The sequence below is a fragment of the Phasianus colchicus genome, chromosome 19 (assembly GCF_987193195.1).
Source record: "Phasianus colchicus chromosome 19, bPhaCol1.hap1.1, whole genome shotgun sequence".
Classification (NCBI taxonomy): Eukaryota; Metazoa; Chordata; class Aves; order Galliformes; family Phasianidae; genus Phasianus; species Phasianus colchicus.
This window is the reverse complement of record NC_143454.1, coordinates 2,218,400-2,232,270: the sequence shown is the minus strand read 5'-3', so window position 1 is coordinate 2,232,270 and position 13,871 is coordinate 2,218,400. Positions and strand designations below refer to the sequence as shown.

General features: G+C 47.2%; 1 pseudogene; it reads left to right on the top strand.

Moving 5' to 3' along the window:
* Positions 1-3,695: 3,695 nt before the first annotated feature.
* LOC149915432 (olfactory receptor 4M1-like) lies at positions 3,696-4,532 on the top strand (annotated as a pseudogene).
* Positions 4,533-13,871: the final 9,339 nt, after the last annotated feature.

The window sequence follows — 13,871 nt, the reverse complement described above, 5'->3', positions numbered from 1 at the left end:
TATTATCTATCTATCTATCTATCTATCTATCTATCTATCTATCTATATATATTCTATATATTCTAATATATTTAGCTTTTTATTCCCTTCAATCCTTTCTACAATATGGCAATCAATGCAGAAGAGAGAAAAAAACACATTTGAAATAAACAGAGAAAGACAAGCTCATTGTCACTGATGTGTCGTTTTGCTGTTGTGGCATGCCTTCTGGTATCCTGCCTTCTCTGTTATCTGTCTATACTATTAGCTTTTTGGATCAAAGCCATTTTCTCTACACATAGAGTTATACGAACGATATTGTAGAGCCTTTGGTTTCTCAGCACTGGCCTTTGTGAAGGGATAAATGGCTACTGCCCCGTTGCAAAAAGGAACTACTAATACCAAGATGCATTTGTTGCTCTGAGCTGTCATGGGCTGGAGTCCTGCAAAGTCAATCTGCAGTCATTCCCCTGGGCCTTCGGTACACGGGTGCTGGCCTGAGGCTTTTACTCCAGCATAATCAGCACTGGTCAGGGCACAAGCATGACAGTTCTTACATCAGCAATCTACTGTCTTCCTCATGTTACGTCACAAATCAGTGTCCTTCACTCCGCTTAGACCATTTGTTTTTGCTCATGGGTTAAGTGGATTAGACAGCTTTTAGTAAATTGAGGCACAGTCCAATAATGTTTGCCTTCTGCCACTATAGCACAATACATTTGATTTTCCCTTACTCAGAGGATTGGCCGGATGGATCTTTTCACACTGTTCCATTTAACTTCCCTAGCTGGAAGGAGATGTTCTCCCCAAATAATGGATTCTCTAATGAGTTTCAGGGAGCTAATGTTTGTCCCTCCTTAGCAGTTTGTCTCACTGTGTCCTTAGCCAGCTAACTGTTTAATTAATATGCCTTTCATATTAATATTTATCATTTCCTATCTATGTACGTGACATATTTCTTGTACAGTCATCTTTTGGGAAGGAGAACTTCAGTGGAGGCATACAGCTGAGGAGTACGTTCTATTTCTTGGTAACCTGTGTTACGCTTTGTTACGCTTACTGTTCTTTGTTTAAAGGTAAGAGAAACCCTTCTGCACCCATGTCCTCTGAGGAGAGCAGGTGGCAGCTGCTACAAAGGATCTGAAACATTCAGTGCAGACTTTAAAAGAGAAGTCTGATGTAAGGAAAAGCAAGGCAAGTGCCAGGTGGCATTAAGCAGACAGGGCTGGGGAGATGGGCAGTCACGTTGTCCATGCAGTGTCAGATTAAGCAACTGCTCTTCCTGCCTATGCAGGTCTCCTTAAGGGACACCCTGGATCCACGTCAATTGGAGAACGATGCTCCAGAGCCAATGAAAGAACATTATGGAACAGACACAGCTCACTGTAACCTTCTGCACTTTAGAAAGATCCACGGTATATTTAGTGCTACTTCTGCGAACGTAAGGTACTGAGAGGAGAATCACGGAATCATTAAGGTTGGAAAGCTCATCCAGTCTAACCATCCACCTGCCACCAACACTGCCCAACAAACCCTGTCCTGAAGTACCACAGCTACCCTTTCCTTACGCACCTCCAGAGACTCCACCGCTTCCCTGGGCAGCCTGTGCCAATGCCTCGCCACCCCTTCTGGGAGAAACTTTTCTTAATATCCAATCTGAACCTCCCATGGTGCAATGTGAGGCCATTCCCCGTAGTCCTATTGCTATTTACCTGGGAGAAGAGGTCCCATCTCACTGTAACCTCCCTCCAGGTAGCTGGACGGAGCGATAAGGTCTGCCCTGAGCCTCCTCTTCTCCACACGGAACCATCCCAGCTCCCTCTCCCACTCCCCGTTAAGTCTTGCGCTCCAGACCTCCCAGCTTTGGTGCCCCTCTGTGGATACACTCCAGGGCCGCCATGTCTTCTTGTAGGGAGCGGCTGGGCTGGGCTGGGCTGCAGTTGATGGGACAAGGACAACCGCTAGCAATTTAGATCCCCTGGGGCCACTGGCAAATCACAGCGACGATCGCATCCCCGCTCCTGACTGCCCCATTTCAGGCTGCCATTGGGCTCCTTGGCCACTGGAGGGCACTGCCGGCTGTCACCAGCACCCCAGACCCTTTTCGTCCGTGCAGCCTTACAGCCGCTCTGCCCCAAGCCTGTAGTGATGGTGCCTGGGGTTTCTGTAGCCGAAAAGCAGCACTCAGCTCTTGACGTTCTTAAAGCTCATGCAGTTGCAGTCAGCCCAGTGATTCAGCCTATCTCAGTCCGTCTGTGGGACGCTTGGTGTCATCTGCAAACTTACTGAGGGTGCACCCAATTCCCTCATCCGACTCGTCAGTGAATACACTGAACAGGACAGGCTGCAGCGCCGACCCCTGAGGAACGCCTCTCAGAACTGGACTCCATCTGGATCTCTCTGGGCCTGGCCCTCCTAGCAGTTTTTTACTCAGCAAAGAGTGTACCCATCCCAGCCATGGACTGCCAGCTTCTCCAGGAGAATGCTACAGGAGGCGGTGTCAGAGGCTTTGCTCCAGTCCAGGTAGCTTCCACCCACAGCATCTCATCCACCAGGTGGGTATGTAGTCATAGGAGGACATCAGGATGATCCTTCTCGTAGATGGGCACCACATTAGCAAGTATTCGGTCACCTGGGAACTCCCTGATTGATTAGGGCTGCTAGGATGCCACGTCCACCAACTCCCTCAGTACCCTCAGGTGGATCCAGTCCAATCCCACGGATGTGTGACAGGATTTGCGGGATCCCCTTATTATGAATTGGCAACTATCATTGAAAAATGGGGTCCCCTAAGTGTTGTGGGAAACGTTTCCCCATATCGCCTAGCGGATTACTTTCAGGGACCAGGCAAAGATATATTAGTCACTAGAGAAAGACAATTAGCTGCTTCTACAGTGGCATGGCCGCTATTAAATGCTTTAAACAATGCCAAAATAAGGAATAATACTTCAGTGAATGAAAATGAACTTTTAAAAGATCGTATTGGAAAATTAGAGCAGGAACTTGGCGTATTAACAGGAAAAAAAACCAACTCTACGTCTTCCAATAGGTCAAGTTCGTAGTATTTCAATAAACAATGACCAGGCTCCTGAATCAACGGACTGTGTTGATCAGGAAAATAAACCATCTAAATCGGATCTTGAATCCCCAATTTTGACGGACGCACTAGAAGTCCGTCCTGTTATATCTCAAAAAACAAAAAAGGTGCAGGACAGACCAGCAGGGGTGCCGCCTGATCAGTGGCCCCCCGCTCAAACCCACTTGCACGTAACAGCCCAACCGTACACGGCAACAGAACTGATGGACCTAGTCCAACGATTCAGGCAGAAACCTAGAGAAAGTGTGCCGGCTTGGTTATTAAGACTATGGGATTCTGGGGCAGAAAGTGTTCTGGTGAATGGCCTGGAAATAGCCAAATTGGCCACAATGACCGTCCATCCTGCTCTTAGACAGAGATTATATGCAGGTAATCAATATAATGATGAAAACCATTCAATAATAGAATGGTTAATGGTGGCCTGCCGTATGGTATGGCCCAATAAATCTGATATTCCTTTACATACAGGGATGTGGTCCTCCATAAAACCAGGTAACGGTCACAGGATGTGCATTTTCAGTAGCCTAAGCGTAGCCTAAGTTGCTAAATATTGCAACATATTGGCATTGTGTGTTTATTGCTGTCTGTTTTTCAGGGCTTGCAAGAGTCAAAATGGAGCATGAAAACTGTAGTTAGAGAGTTTATTCTGCTAGGATTGTCTCAATCCCACAAAGTCCAGTCAATTCCCTTCTTCTTCTTCCTCCTGTTCTACATCATAATTCTCCCAAGCAACATCCTTATCATTCTCACAATTCAGGGGGATTCCCAGCTGGGATCACCCATGCATTTTTTCCTGGCTAATCTGGCATTCTTGGATATCTGCTACTGTTCTGTGACCCCACCCAAAATGCTGGCTGACTTTTTCTCAAATCCTAAGATCAACTCCTACAAGGCCTGATTGACCCAGCCTTTGTTTCTTCACTTCCTGGGAGCAGCAGCAGCTTTCCTGCTGTTGGCCATAGCCTGTGACCGTTACGTTGCTATTTGCAAGCCTCTCCACTACACCATGCTTGTGAACAGGACTGTATGCTGTGCCCTGGCTGGAGCTTCGTGGGGCGGTGGCTTCATTCATGGCATCATTCTATTTGCTCTCACCATCAAGCTCCCCTTCTGTGGCCCCAACATCCTGGACGACTTTGTCTGTGATGTGCGTCAGTTGGCGAACTTGGCCTGTGCTGACCTTACACGGCGGAACTTCTGATGTTCCTCAACAATGGAGTTGTCATTGTCATGTGCTTTGCACTTCTCCTCATCTCCTACATAATCCTCTTGCTGAAGCTCCAGACACACCAAAAACAAAGAACAAAATAACCTCCACCTGCATTTCCCACATCATCGTAGTTTTTGTCATGCTTGGCCCAGCTGTCTACATATATGTCCTACCCTCTGAGGCTGTCCCAATGGAAAAGGTTTCCATTGGGAAACCTTTCTTTTCCATACGGTTGTCTTCCCTTGACTAATCCCATGATCTACATGCTGTAACAAGGAGATCAAAAGCTCCGTGTGGAAGTTGGTCAGCAAATACATATTTAAAAAAAAAAATTTGAAAGAAATAAATGAAAGTTTATTTGTTCCTCGTTTTGTTCATGCAATTTTCTTAGGAACAAGTCCACACTGTACGTTATGTAAAAGCATAATGTACAAGTGATAACCTTCAAGAAGTCCTTTTCTATCAAAAAAATCCCTAGAGTGATACTAAAACCTGTATGGAATAAGTTAAGGAAGAACCAACCTGTGTAAAGGAACCAATTCATGCACTATGAAGTTATCATTAAGAATCTTTTAAATTCATTAGAAAGTATCTGGTAGGTGTTGAGACTTCATAGAACTATTACTGGACTACTGGTTCAGCTTCAACCATGGTAATTCATTATTTCAGTTTATAGTCAAACTTTCACTGTTGATGCTGCCTTCTCGTTGGACTCATTCATGATCCCACCATTGAATGAGTTGATTACATCTCCACAAAGGGAGAGTGTGAAAGCTGCTGGATGATCCAGCTTGCAGGCAAGCTTTGCAATTCATATAGCATAGGCAAGACATTGCAATCTGTTAAGTAAAAATCAAAGACAATGTAGCTATAGCTTTACAGGACGTGCAGATCATAAACTTCATCCATACAGTTACAGACATTTGCAGCACAGATGTCTGTCTGAATTAGTCACTAAGGATTCCAGCAAAACTAACGGGCATTTCTAGGGAGAAGTTCAGCTAATCCTTTCTTAATTTCTACTTTGAGAAGTAATAAACCATGCCTTAGGCGTTTTTGTCTCGCCCCTTGTACTTGCCCTGTAATCCGCTTTATAGTTTGACCCCAAGGTGGTCAGCCAAATAATTCTTCTCAATGGGAAACTGTGCTTTCAGAGAGCATGGTTTTCTTACTGCAGTGTAACTTCCTTAGGCAGTGTAGATGATGCAGAGTGAGCTAAACACGTCTCCGTCCACAAAGTCCTCCAATAATCTCTCAGAAGACATTGCATCCTACAGGTCACGGAGTTCTTGGTTCTCACATAACGCTCTAGCATGCTGTAAATATCCAAATGCAGTTGCCCTTGCAGTAGGGTATTTTTGTTCTTGTTGTTCCTTTCTTCACTAACTTTCTACATATCACTAGGTGAAAGAAAACGCCATAAAGTCAAGAGTGCCTTTCTCAGGAATGCACTCAGCTCTGAGCACCACCACTTATACACGGCCTTCTGTCACACTGCTGCCATCAGCTGCTGCTGTCGGCCTCCCCAGTGCTTCCACCATGGTTACCTGACATCCCTACAGTCCTGCACCCGCTCAGAAGTAATACTTAAAATGCATTCTTCCATACTTCATGACAGAGGACTGAAGAGACTCACTTTTGCGTGGTGCTAAGGATGGTCCATCCCCAACACGTCCCTTTGCGCGCTGCAAGGCCCAGCTGGCATTCTGGCAGCCTGCTGGCTGCTGCTCCCTAACGCAGGGAACCGCACTGTGCTGCTTCTGAGGAGAGAAAGAAAGGAGGGTCCATGGAAATGGGCACCCAACATCTGCAAAGAGATGCAGCGTTCCAGATCGTGCCAGAGACAGGATATCACAGTGCTGAGTCATTAGCTACCACTAAAGGAAACAAACATTTGGGAGAGTATTCACAGCAACTGCTGCAATTTCTGGGCATATCCCAGCTTTCTTACTGTTCAGGTGGAGAAGACTGGCGCTCACAGACATCAGTTCAGTGGGTTAAACCAACACACCTGCAAAATGCCAGCATTATTCAGGAAACAGTCTTCAGGTGCCACAGTTCAATCCACGCAAAGTTATTGTGCAGAGCCTTAGCTCTTGACTTCCATTTCTTCCCTAAATTTTACTACTGCAAGCAGCTAGAACAAACCTTTCAGGTGAAATTCAGGGCAGCAGGGACCTGGCAAACCATAACTAGGTGCAGCTGGCAGGAGGGCAGTTCACGCTCTTTGCTCCCACCCTGCCCCAGCAGGTTAAGGAGCCTGGCAATGCTGTCCTGTTGCAGCACATGCAGAATCCAACCGGTTATGGAGGTAACAAAGGACCAGTAGTGCTCCCCCTGCTCCAGCTTTTCCCCTTCAAAATGAGAGAAAGGAAGAAAACCCAAACAAATAAATCCAGCCATACTTTTCCATATGCAGAGCAGGAATGGGAACTGCGTCTGTCTTCTCATTGAGACAGTGGTGGGGAAGCTCAGTTCCTGGGGTCCTCTCCACAGGGACAGCCCCCTGGCTTCACTCTTTCTTCAACTGCCTCAATCCCCAAAATCTCCTTTTGGAAAGAATCCCTAAAGAAAGAATCTGCAAGTGAAAAATAGTAAGGAGAAGCATTTTTCCAGCTTTCTTCTATCATGCACTCTAAAGTACTCTTGAGTAGGACAGTGTCTTAAAATCAACTGGTTACAAGAACCATCCCCAAAATACAACTAGATTCTGTACAGCTGCCATGATTTCTGACAGCAAGTGTTCTCCATCTCCTCAACATTTATACACCTTGAAGCAAGTGGCTGGTGTTGCTGTCATGAAGAAAACTCCCTTTGTCTTCCACCCCTACTGCAGCTGCAATAGCTGCACTGGTACGATCCACGTGTTCAACAGACCTCAGCTCTGCCCTAGCCAGGCACAGTGGCTGTCCTCCTCCCTCCCAGCTCACACACCAGAGCACTGCTGTGCCACATGGTAAGAGCAGCAGTGACAGTGGGCAGCACCCATCAGCCTCCACCCTGCTCTCACCACCAGCTGGGACAAGGGCTGACACAGCGGGCCCACCCCAGCCCAGCTTTTCTTCTGAGACACCTCCCAGCAACCACCCAGCACCAAACCCAGTTCACCCACTCGGCCTGCTCAGCCTGAGCTGTGCCCAGCTCATGCACATGCTGCAGCAGTGCTTCTGACGGGTTCTCACAGGGCGATCTCTCTCAAGGAAGGCCCAGAGCCCAGTCTCTGCGTGCAGCACCAGCTCTGCTCACCAGCTGTGGGACAAACGCTCCCACCCCAGCAACAGTTGTGACCTCTGTGAGTGCCCACATCACTTCTGGGCCTCCATCAGACGTAATCCAAATTTTAAGAAACCAACAGCAGGGTCACCCAATGGTGTTATCTGAAGTAAAATAACAAAGAAGTTAAGATGACTCTTGTGTAGCCAGCTCAGGTCACCCTCTTGCTCAGGTGCTGCATGATCGGACAAAGGAGATGTTGCCTCTGAGGTGGAGGCTGGAAGGGTCTGGGCTTTCAAACTGTCAGCAAGCATTTGGATGAGCCACCTTCCTGCTGAGGAGCTCCTTAACATCATTCCTGCCTCCTACGGTACCGTACTGGGAGATGCTCCAGAGTTCATTAGCCTGGACTCCCATCAACAGCTGCTCCTGCACTGACCTTCACTCACACTCTGATACCGTCCACTTCCAGCACAAGCTGACCTGCAAGGAAATGTGGGATTAATGCAAATGCAGAAGCCCACGGCTGTGTCACCACCACGTATTGCAGCCTTGGGAAGTCAGCTACAACTACAACCTTGGTCAGAATTAAAACAGGCACAGTACATTAACTGTGACCTCTAAACTGAAGTAATTGTCACGATCAGAAATACATACTGAAATCACTCACTTAACTATTGGTGGTTACCTCCAAACTCTTTTGCTTTTGGGAGAATATGGACTCAGAATTGAAGGATACAAGAAAAATGACATCTGCTTCACTGGAGGTGGTTAAGCTTGGAAGTAGGATTCCAAAATGAAAAGGTTTTCAACTCCTTATAAGGCAGAAAGCGATGGGATGATTGCTGACACCTGCAGAAAGCCTGATCTGCTCTGCCACAGGTGGCTGAATGACACAAAAGCTGTGCTGCTCATTCAGAAGTGCGTGGGGCATGGGGTGGGCATGGGGCACCAACACACGGGATGTCAACACTCCTCGGGCACTTTCCCATCAGAAGGGAATTCCCTTCTCCCTGCCATGCCATGTCCACACCACTCCTAAGGGCTGTACTGACACAGTCAGCACAGAATCCATGCAAACGTTCTTTTCTCATCGTGGTGGTTTTTAACAGACGCAAGCAATGAGACATCAGGTCACTGTGTGGGCTGCTGGGTGACACTGCCATCATTTCCAAGCCATTGCTTCCTAGGGGCAAATAAAGTAAAATACTTTAAGAAAATTTCACACAGAGATTGCATACTATACTATTCTTTTACACAAAGCAGAAGGACAAAACAGGAGATACGTGCAGCTGCGTCAACACCCCAGTTGCTGAAGGAATGGAAAGACAGATCAAATGACAATACATTATTCTCATACAAGGACTGCTCATCAGCACCCACTGCCCAAGGAGCAATGCAGGGAAGACTTGCATTTCTTCTTCTCCTAGCCAGAAACTGTTTTTCCTACCTTAAAAAGGAAAGGAAAAAAAGCCTGACATAGTGCTGACAGGGCAGGCAGATGTGGCACACCAAGGCATACTGAATCTGCAGAACATTTGAAACTTTCACCTTTCCTCCAAGAGCAGTCTAAACCTTCCATACCCACTCCTACTTTCACCACTATTCTTACCAAAGCTGCTTTTTCAGCTGGGGCTCCTCTCTGTCCTCAGCAGTATGACTCAGCACACAGATGCACCTCAGCTCCATTTCGTTTCCACGCCCACTTTGTGGGACCGTGGGTTTCCCATCAGAAGGCTTCACACACACCATGCGTTCAGCTCAGTGAAAGGAGACACAACTGATACAGGCTTGTTGTGCAAGAGAAATCCAGGTTCTCTTCTCATTCCCACAATCCTTCCAGTAGTTCAGTCCATTTGGTACATTACCATGTCCCAGATTCTCAGCTGTGTTTTCCACACACTAATCTGTCTACCAACAATGCATACACAGGAACCAAGAAACCAATAGCTACACTCAATCATAACCCAGGGCAAGGAAATCTCAGAGCAATCCTAAGTGAAATCACCACTTTTCTGAAACTCTGCCTCAAGCTCCTCACGCTCCCCCTCAACTCTTTTCTCAGAAGCCCACTCCTCTACTTTTTCCTTTTCCTCTGAATGCTTGCATTTTTGTGCAGCCAGGACTTGGGAGAAAGCTGGGATGCAAACTGCAGAGAACTGTCCCAGCAATGAACAAACAGAAAGCCTGGGCAGAAAGACAGTGCATCAAGTCCAGATGCCTGTTGTGTATCTGTACCTCTCTTTGGTGCTTTCTCCAGCTCTGTCTTCTTCCCCAGCCTTTCCGCACGGCCATGCTGCAGTGGAAGGCCACTGGCGTCAGTTTCTCGCAGAGAGAAAGCAGGAAATACTTGAAGAGCAACTCTTTGGAAGAAGATTTTAGCACAGCCAGCCACTAACTTCTAGTTTTCAAGCACAGTTTCTTAAATTTGCCTTTCCACTGCTCTAACATTATGCCTTCCTTACAGTCAACACGAGGCACTTTTCTCTCTCCTCCATCACACACACCCTTTCACACAGTCCTATTTAGATGAAAGTACCCAAACTACAGCTCACAAAACATTCTTACCCACAGAGGCTTTCCATTTCCCCCTTTCTCAATAAGAGTCAATAGAATCCCATGCTCCATCCCTAAAATAAAGTACAGCCTTTCCATGTCACAGAAAGCAGTTGCCAATAGAATCCTTGTCCTGTTAGCCCACATCCACCAAAATCCCTCCAATACACCATTTCTACAGCCAAAACAAACTCATTTTTAAAACTGAAATGCATTTACAGAAAGTATTACTAGTCTCATTCCTGCTGAGTGAGTGGCAAATGAATCCACATCTGTCTGACAGCTCTACAATGCACAAAGCAAAGCTGCACAAGCAAACACAACGCTGTCAGGTGCATGAGCTGAGAAACACTTCATTCCTAAGTCAAACAACTGTGAGTACAAGTACCTCCACACTGTTCGGCCTCTCCAAGGAACAGACACAGCTCTAAGAACCATTTAGACACAGACTCGGATTGCTCTACTGCCACCGACAGCCACTGTCAGCCTCTCTATTGCTTCCAGTACAGCGCTGCCATCAGTCACTCTTTCCTCTCAAGACTCTCTTGTTTTCTCACTTACCTCCTTAGTTGCACTAAGGAAGTGGTTTTGCCATTAGCTACGGCATCCACCCCCAACCAAACCAACACATCTATCAGTCAGCAGGGTTGCGCCCCATGAGGCCAGGCCTCATGCCATGACAGCAGAGGAGCAAGGTCCAAGGCTGCAGCAAGGGAGAATTTGCTCAAAGGCAACAGCCGTGGGCACAGAAATCAAGGCAAGAAGCTGCTTATCTTCAGAAGGATTCAGGTAGGCAGGGATCTCCTTTGCCTACACTGCCAACCCTTCAATGAGGGCTGGGAAGGGGTGGATCCTGGCTCCACCCCTTCTGTCATTCTGGAACATTGCATGCTCTGGGTTGGCCCTGCCTTTCTACCAGGTGAAAAATCAGGTTTCAAGCCATGTCTCAGCATTTACACTACAGCATCCCTTAGCACTAACTCCACAGGACAACCCTTAACCCTTTACCTTAACCTAAAAGGCTAATCCTTAACACTCACCCCAAAAGATACTCCTCAGCCCTAATCCAAAATGCTAACGCTTAACCCTCATTCCCATCTCAAAAGTGCTGCTGTTGTCCCTAGCAAAAAGGACAAGCCATAAACCCCCAACCAGGTGGGCACACCCCCACCATCACTAACATCAAGTGTTAAGCCTTAACCTTTAGACCTAACAGAAAACAGTAACATGAAACCCTAACCCCAAAGGGTTACCCTCAGCACTTAGCTCTAGCACTAAACACTAACACTTCATCACAATCCACAAGTGTAAACCTTAGGATCATAGGATCACCACGGTTGGAAACAACATCTAAGATCATCTAGTCCAACATTTCCCACTAAATCACATCCCTCGGTACAACACCTAAACACTCCTTGAACACCTCTGGGGATGGTGATTCCACCATTTCCCCTTCCATAAAAACCTAACCCAAAAGGGTATATCCCATCACCATCACCCACAAGGGTAACTGCAGACAAAGGCAATAGCAAATACAGCTGCTTTAAACCAGTCCTAAATTACCCAAGAAAAGTAAAGGACACAAACCTGTAAATACAGAATGAGCCAGCAGGATGAGGAAATGAGCAGAGATTTCAGAAACGCGTCTGCTGTCAGGGAGGGGAGTTCAGGCCTGCCCCAGCACCACAGATCTCCATGACACGACACAACATGGGGAGGTGGCAAAGGTGACAGGGCTAGGAGGAGAGCTGGCGGAGGAGGAAGGTTGGATGCCTGGCAGTTTGAGAGGGACTGAGGTAGCCTCACCCATCACAGACGTGGTCAGCGCAGACACTTTGGTGTCCGACATGATGTAAAGTGTCTTCGTAGGGCTGGACGTGGTCACTGCAGAGAAGGAAAGAACGTGGTCAGCAGTTGTGGGGACAGGGTGCCTACCCTGGGCTGCAGCCCTGGCAGCAGAGTTGCAGGGCTTCAAACTGCACAGAAAACCCCCTTGTCTCATTTTGTTTTCAGACTGACTCCAAAATAAACCCCAGCACTGCCACAGCCTGCGCAGAGCACAGCAAGGGAGCCCCAAACCTTTCAGCTCCCTTTCTAGACCCCTCAGAGTCTAAGAATCCTCCCTCCCTTTAGTGATCTCACTCTCTCCCCAGGGGGCTAGGACCATAGGCTTCTTCCTTGGCCATCCCACTCTCAGAGCTGTCACACAGCTCGTGCATCTTCAACTCTGACCCACCAGCACTGAAGCGCACACACCACCTGACATGGCTTCACAAGCAACCATCTGCCTTCGCATCACATGCCTCTACCTGCCTTTGCTAAGCAAGCACGCACCTACCTGCCTTTGCTTTGGAAGCATGCACACGCTTCCCTTTGCTAAGCAAGACCACAGTCCCTTTTAATCTCAGGAGGGAATAAAACTGCCCGAACAAAAAGGGTACGGCGAGGCTCTCTCTAGGACGCCTGTTGTCTCAGCAGAGTTGACAGTTACTTAAAATGCACAAAGTACCTACAAAACCATCACGCTCAAACAAGGAAAGTAAACAAGTCCAGGATGCCGTGAAGGGTTCCTAGCTCTTTGTAGGTAATACCTGCTCCGTGGGCACAGGATGCGCACAAATTGCCCCTCATCTCTTCCCCATCCCCTTGCCCCCCCCACCCCCCCGTGATTTCCACAGGCATTTAGAGACTCTGTGGAAAGGCAACATAAGGCTCATGGAGAAGACTGGATGTACATGAGGTTTTTCCCTTCCCTGGTGCTAGAGCACTGCTTGTCTAGATGATGAATGTTTTTCATACAAGCACCAACCAAGCGTGGCAACAAACAGCTGAAATGGCATTTCCCCTGCAAAACAACCAGCCTGTCTAAAGACCTCACCTCAGAGACTTGCCAAAAAGGCCAGAACTCCCTTTTGGCAGGCTTACTCACAGAACAGCAGGCTTCTCTTCACCGTGCATCACATGGACACAAACAGGCTGTTTGTGCAAGGAGGGCAATTTCACCTGAGCACCTCACCATATGTGTTCCCTCCACCCTGCTTTTCTGCAGAGATACAAGGATAAAAACCTCAGTTCCTCTGAGCAACGACTGGAAGGAACTCTGGAAAATTCTCCATTCAAAAGCAGCTCCTTTGTGGTCTTGGTTCCTGAGGGCTCCTTTGGATCACCTTTCAGGCAAAGTGTAGGAGGTTCTACTGTACAAACCTATGTACCTTGGTACCTTTTTCCACCCCAAAACTAATTCTGACAGAGTTGTGATGCAGACATTGGACACGGAGAAGAAGAGAAAAAGAACAGAAGAGAGGATAAAATTAAGGATACCGGTAAGGAAGAAGCGCAGAAGATGAAAAGCACAATAGGATACAGGCAAGACAGCAAAAGAGATGAGCAGTAGCGGAGAGAATAAAGGGAAGAGACGCTGAGAAGGATAAGAGCAGAAGGAGAACAGACAAGAAAGAAAGAAGAGCAGAGAAGAAGAAAAAGGATGTAGGTAAGAAAAACAAGCAGACAAGGAGAAAAGCAAAAGAGGTATTAGCGTATACAGAGCGTATACAGAGAAGACAAAAGCAGAAGTGGAGAGAAGCTGAAGAGGAAAAGCGAGAAAGGAAGTCTGGCAGAAGTACAAGAGACGGTAAGAGAGGAAAGTGGCAAATGAGAAGAGCAGAAGAGGAGTGAGTACAGAAGAGCAGGAAACGAAAAGAGCAGTAAAGAAGAGCAGATCGTGCTATGAAGAGAACAGTAAAAGGAGAGCACATGAAGAAAGAGGAGAGAGGACAGTGAAGAAGGAACTGCAGAAGAGGACAGTAGAAGAAGGTG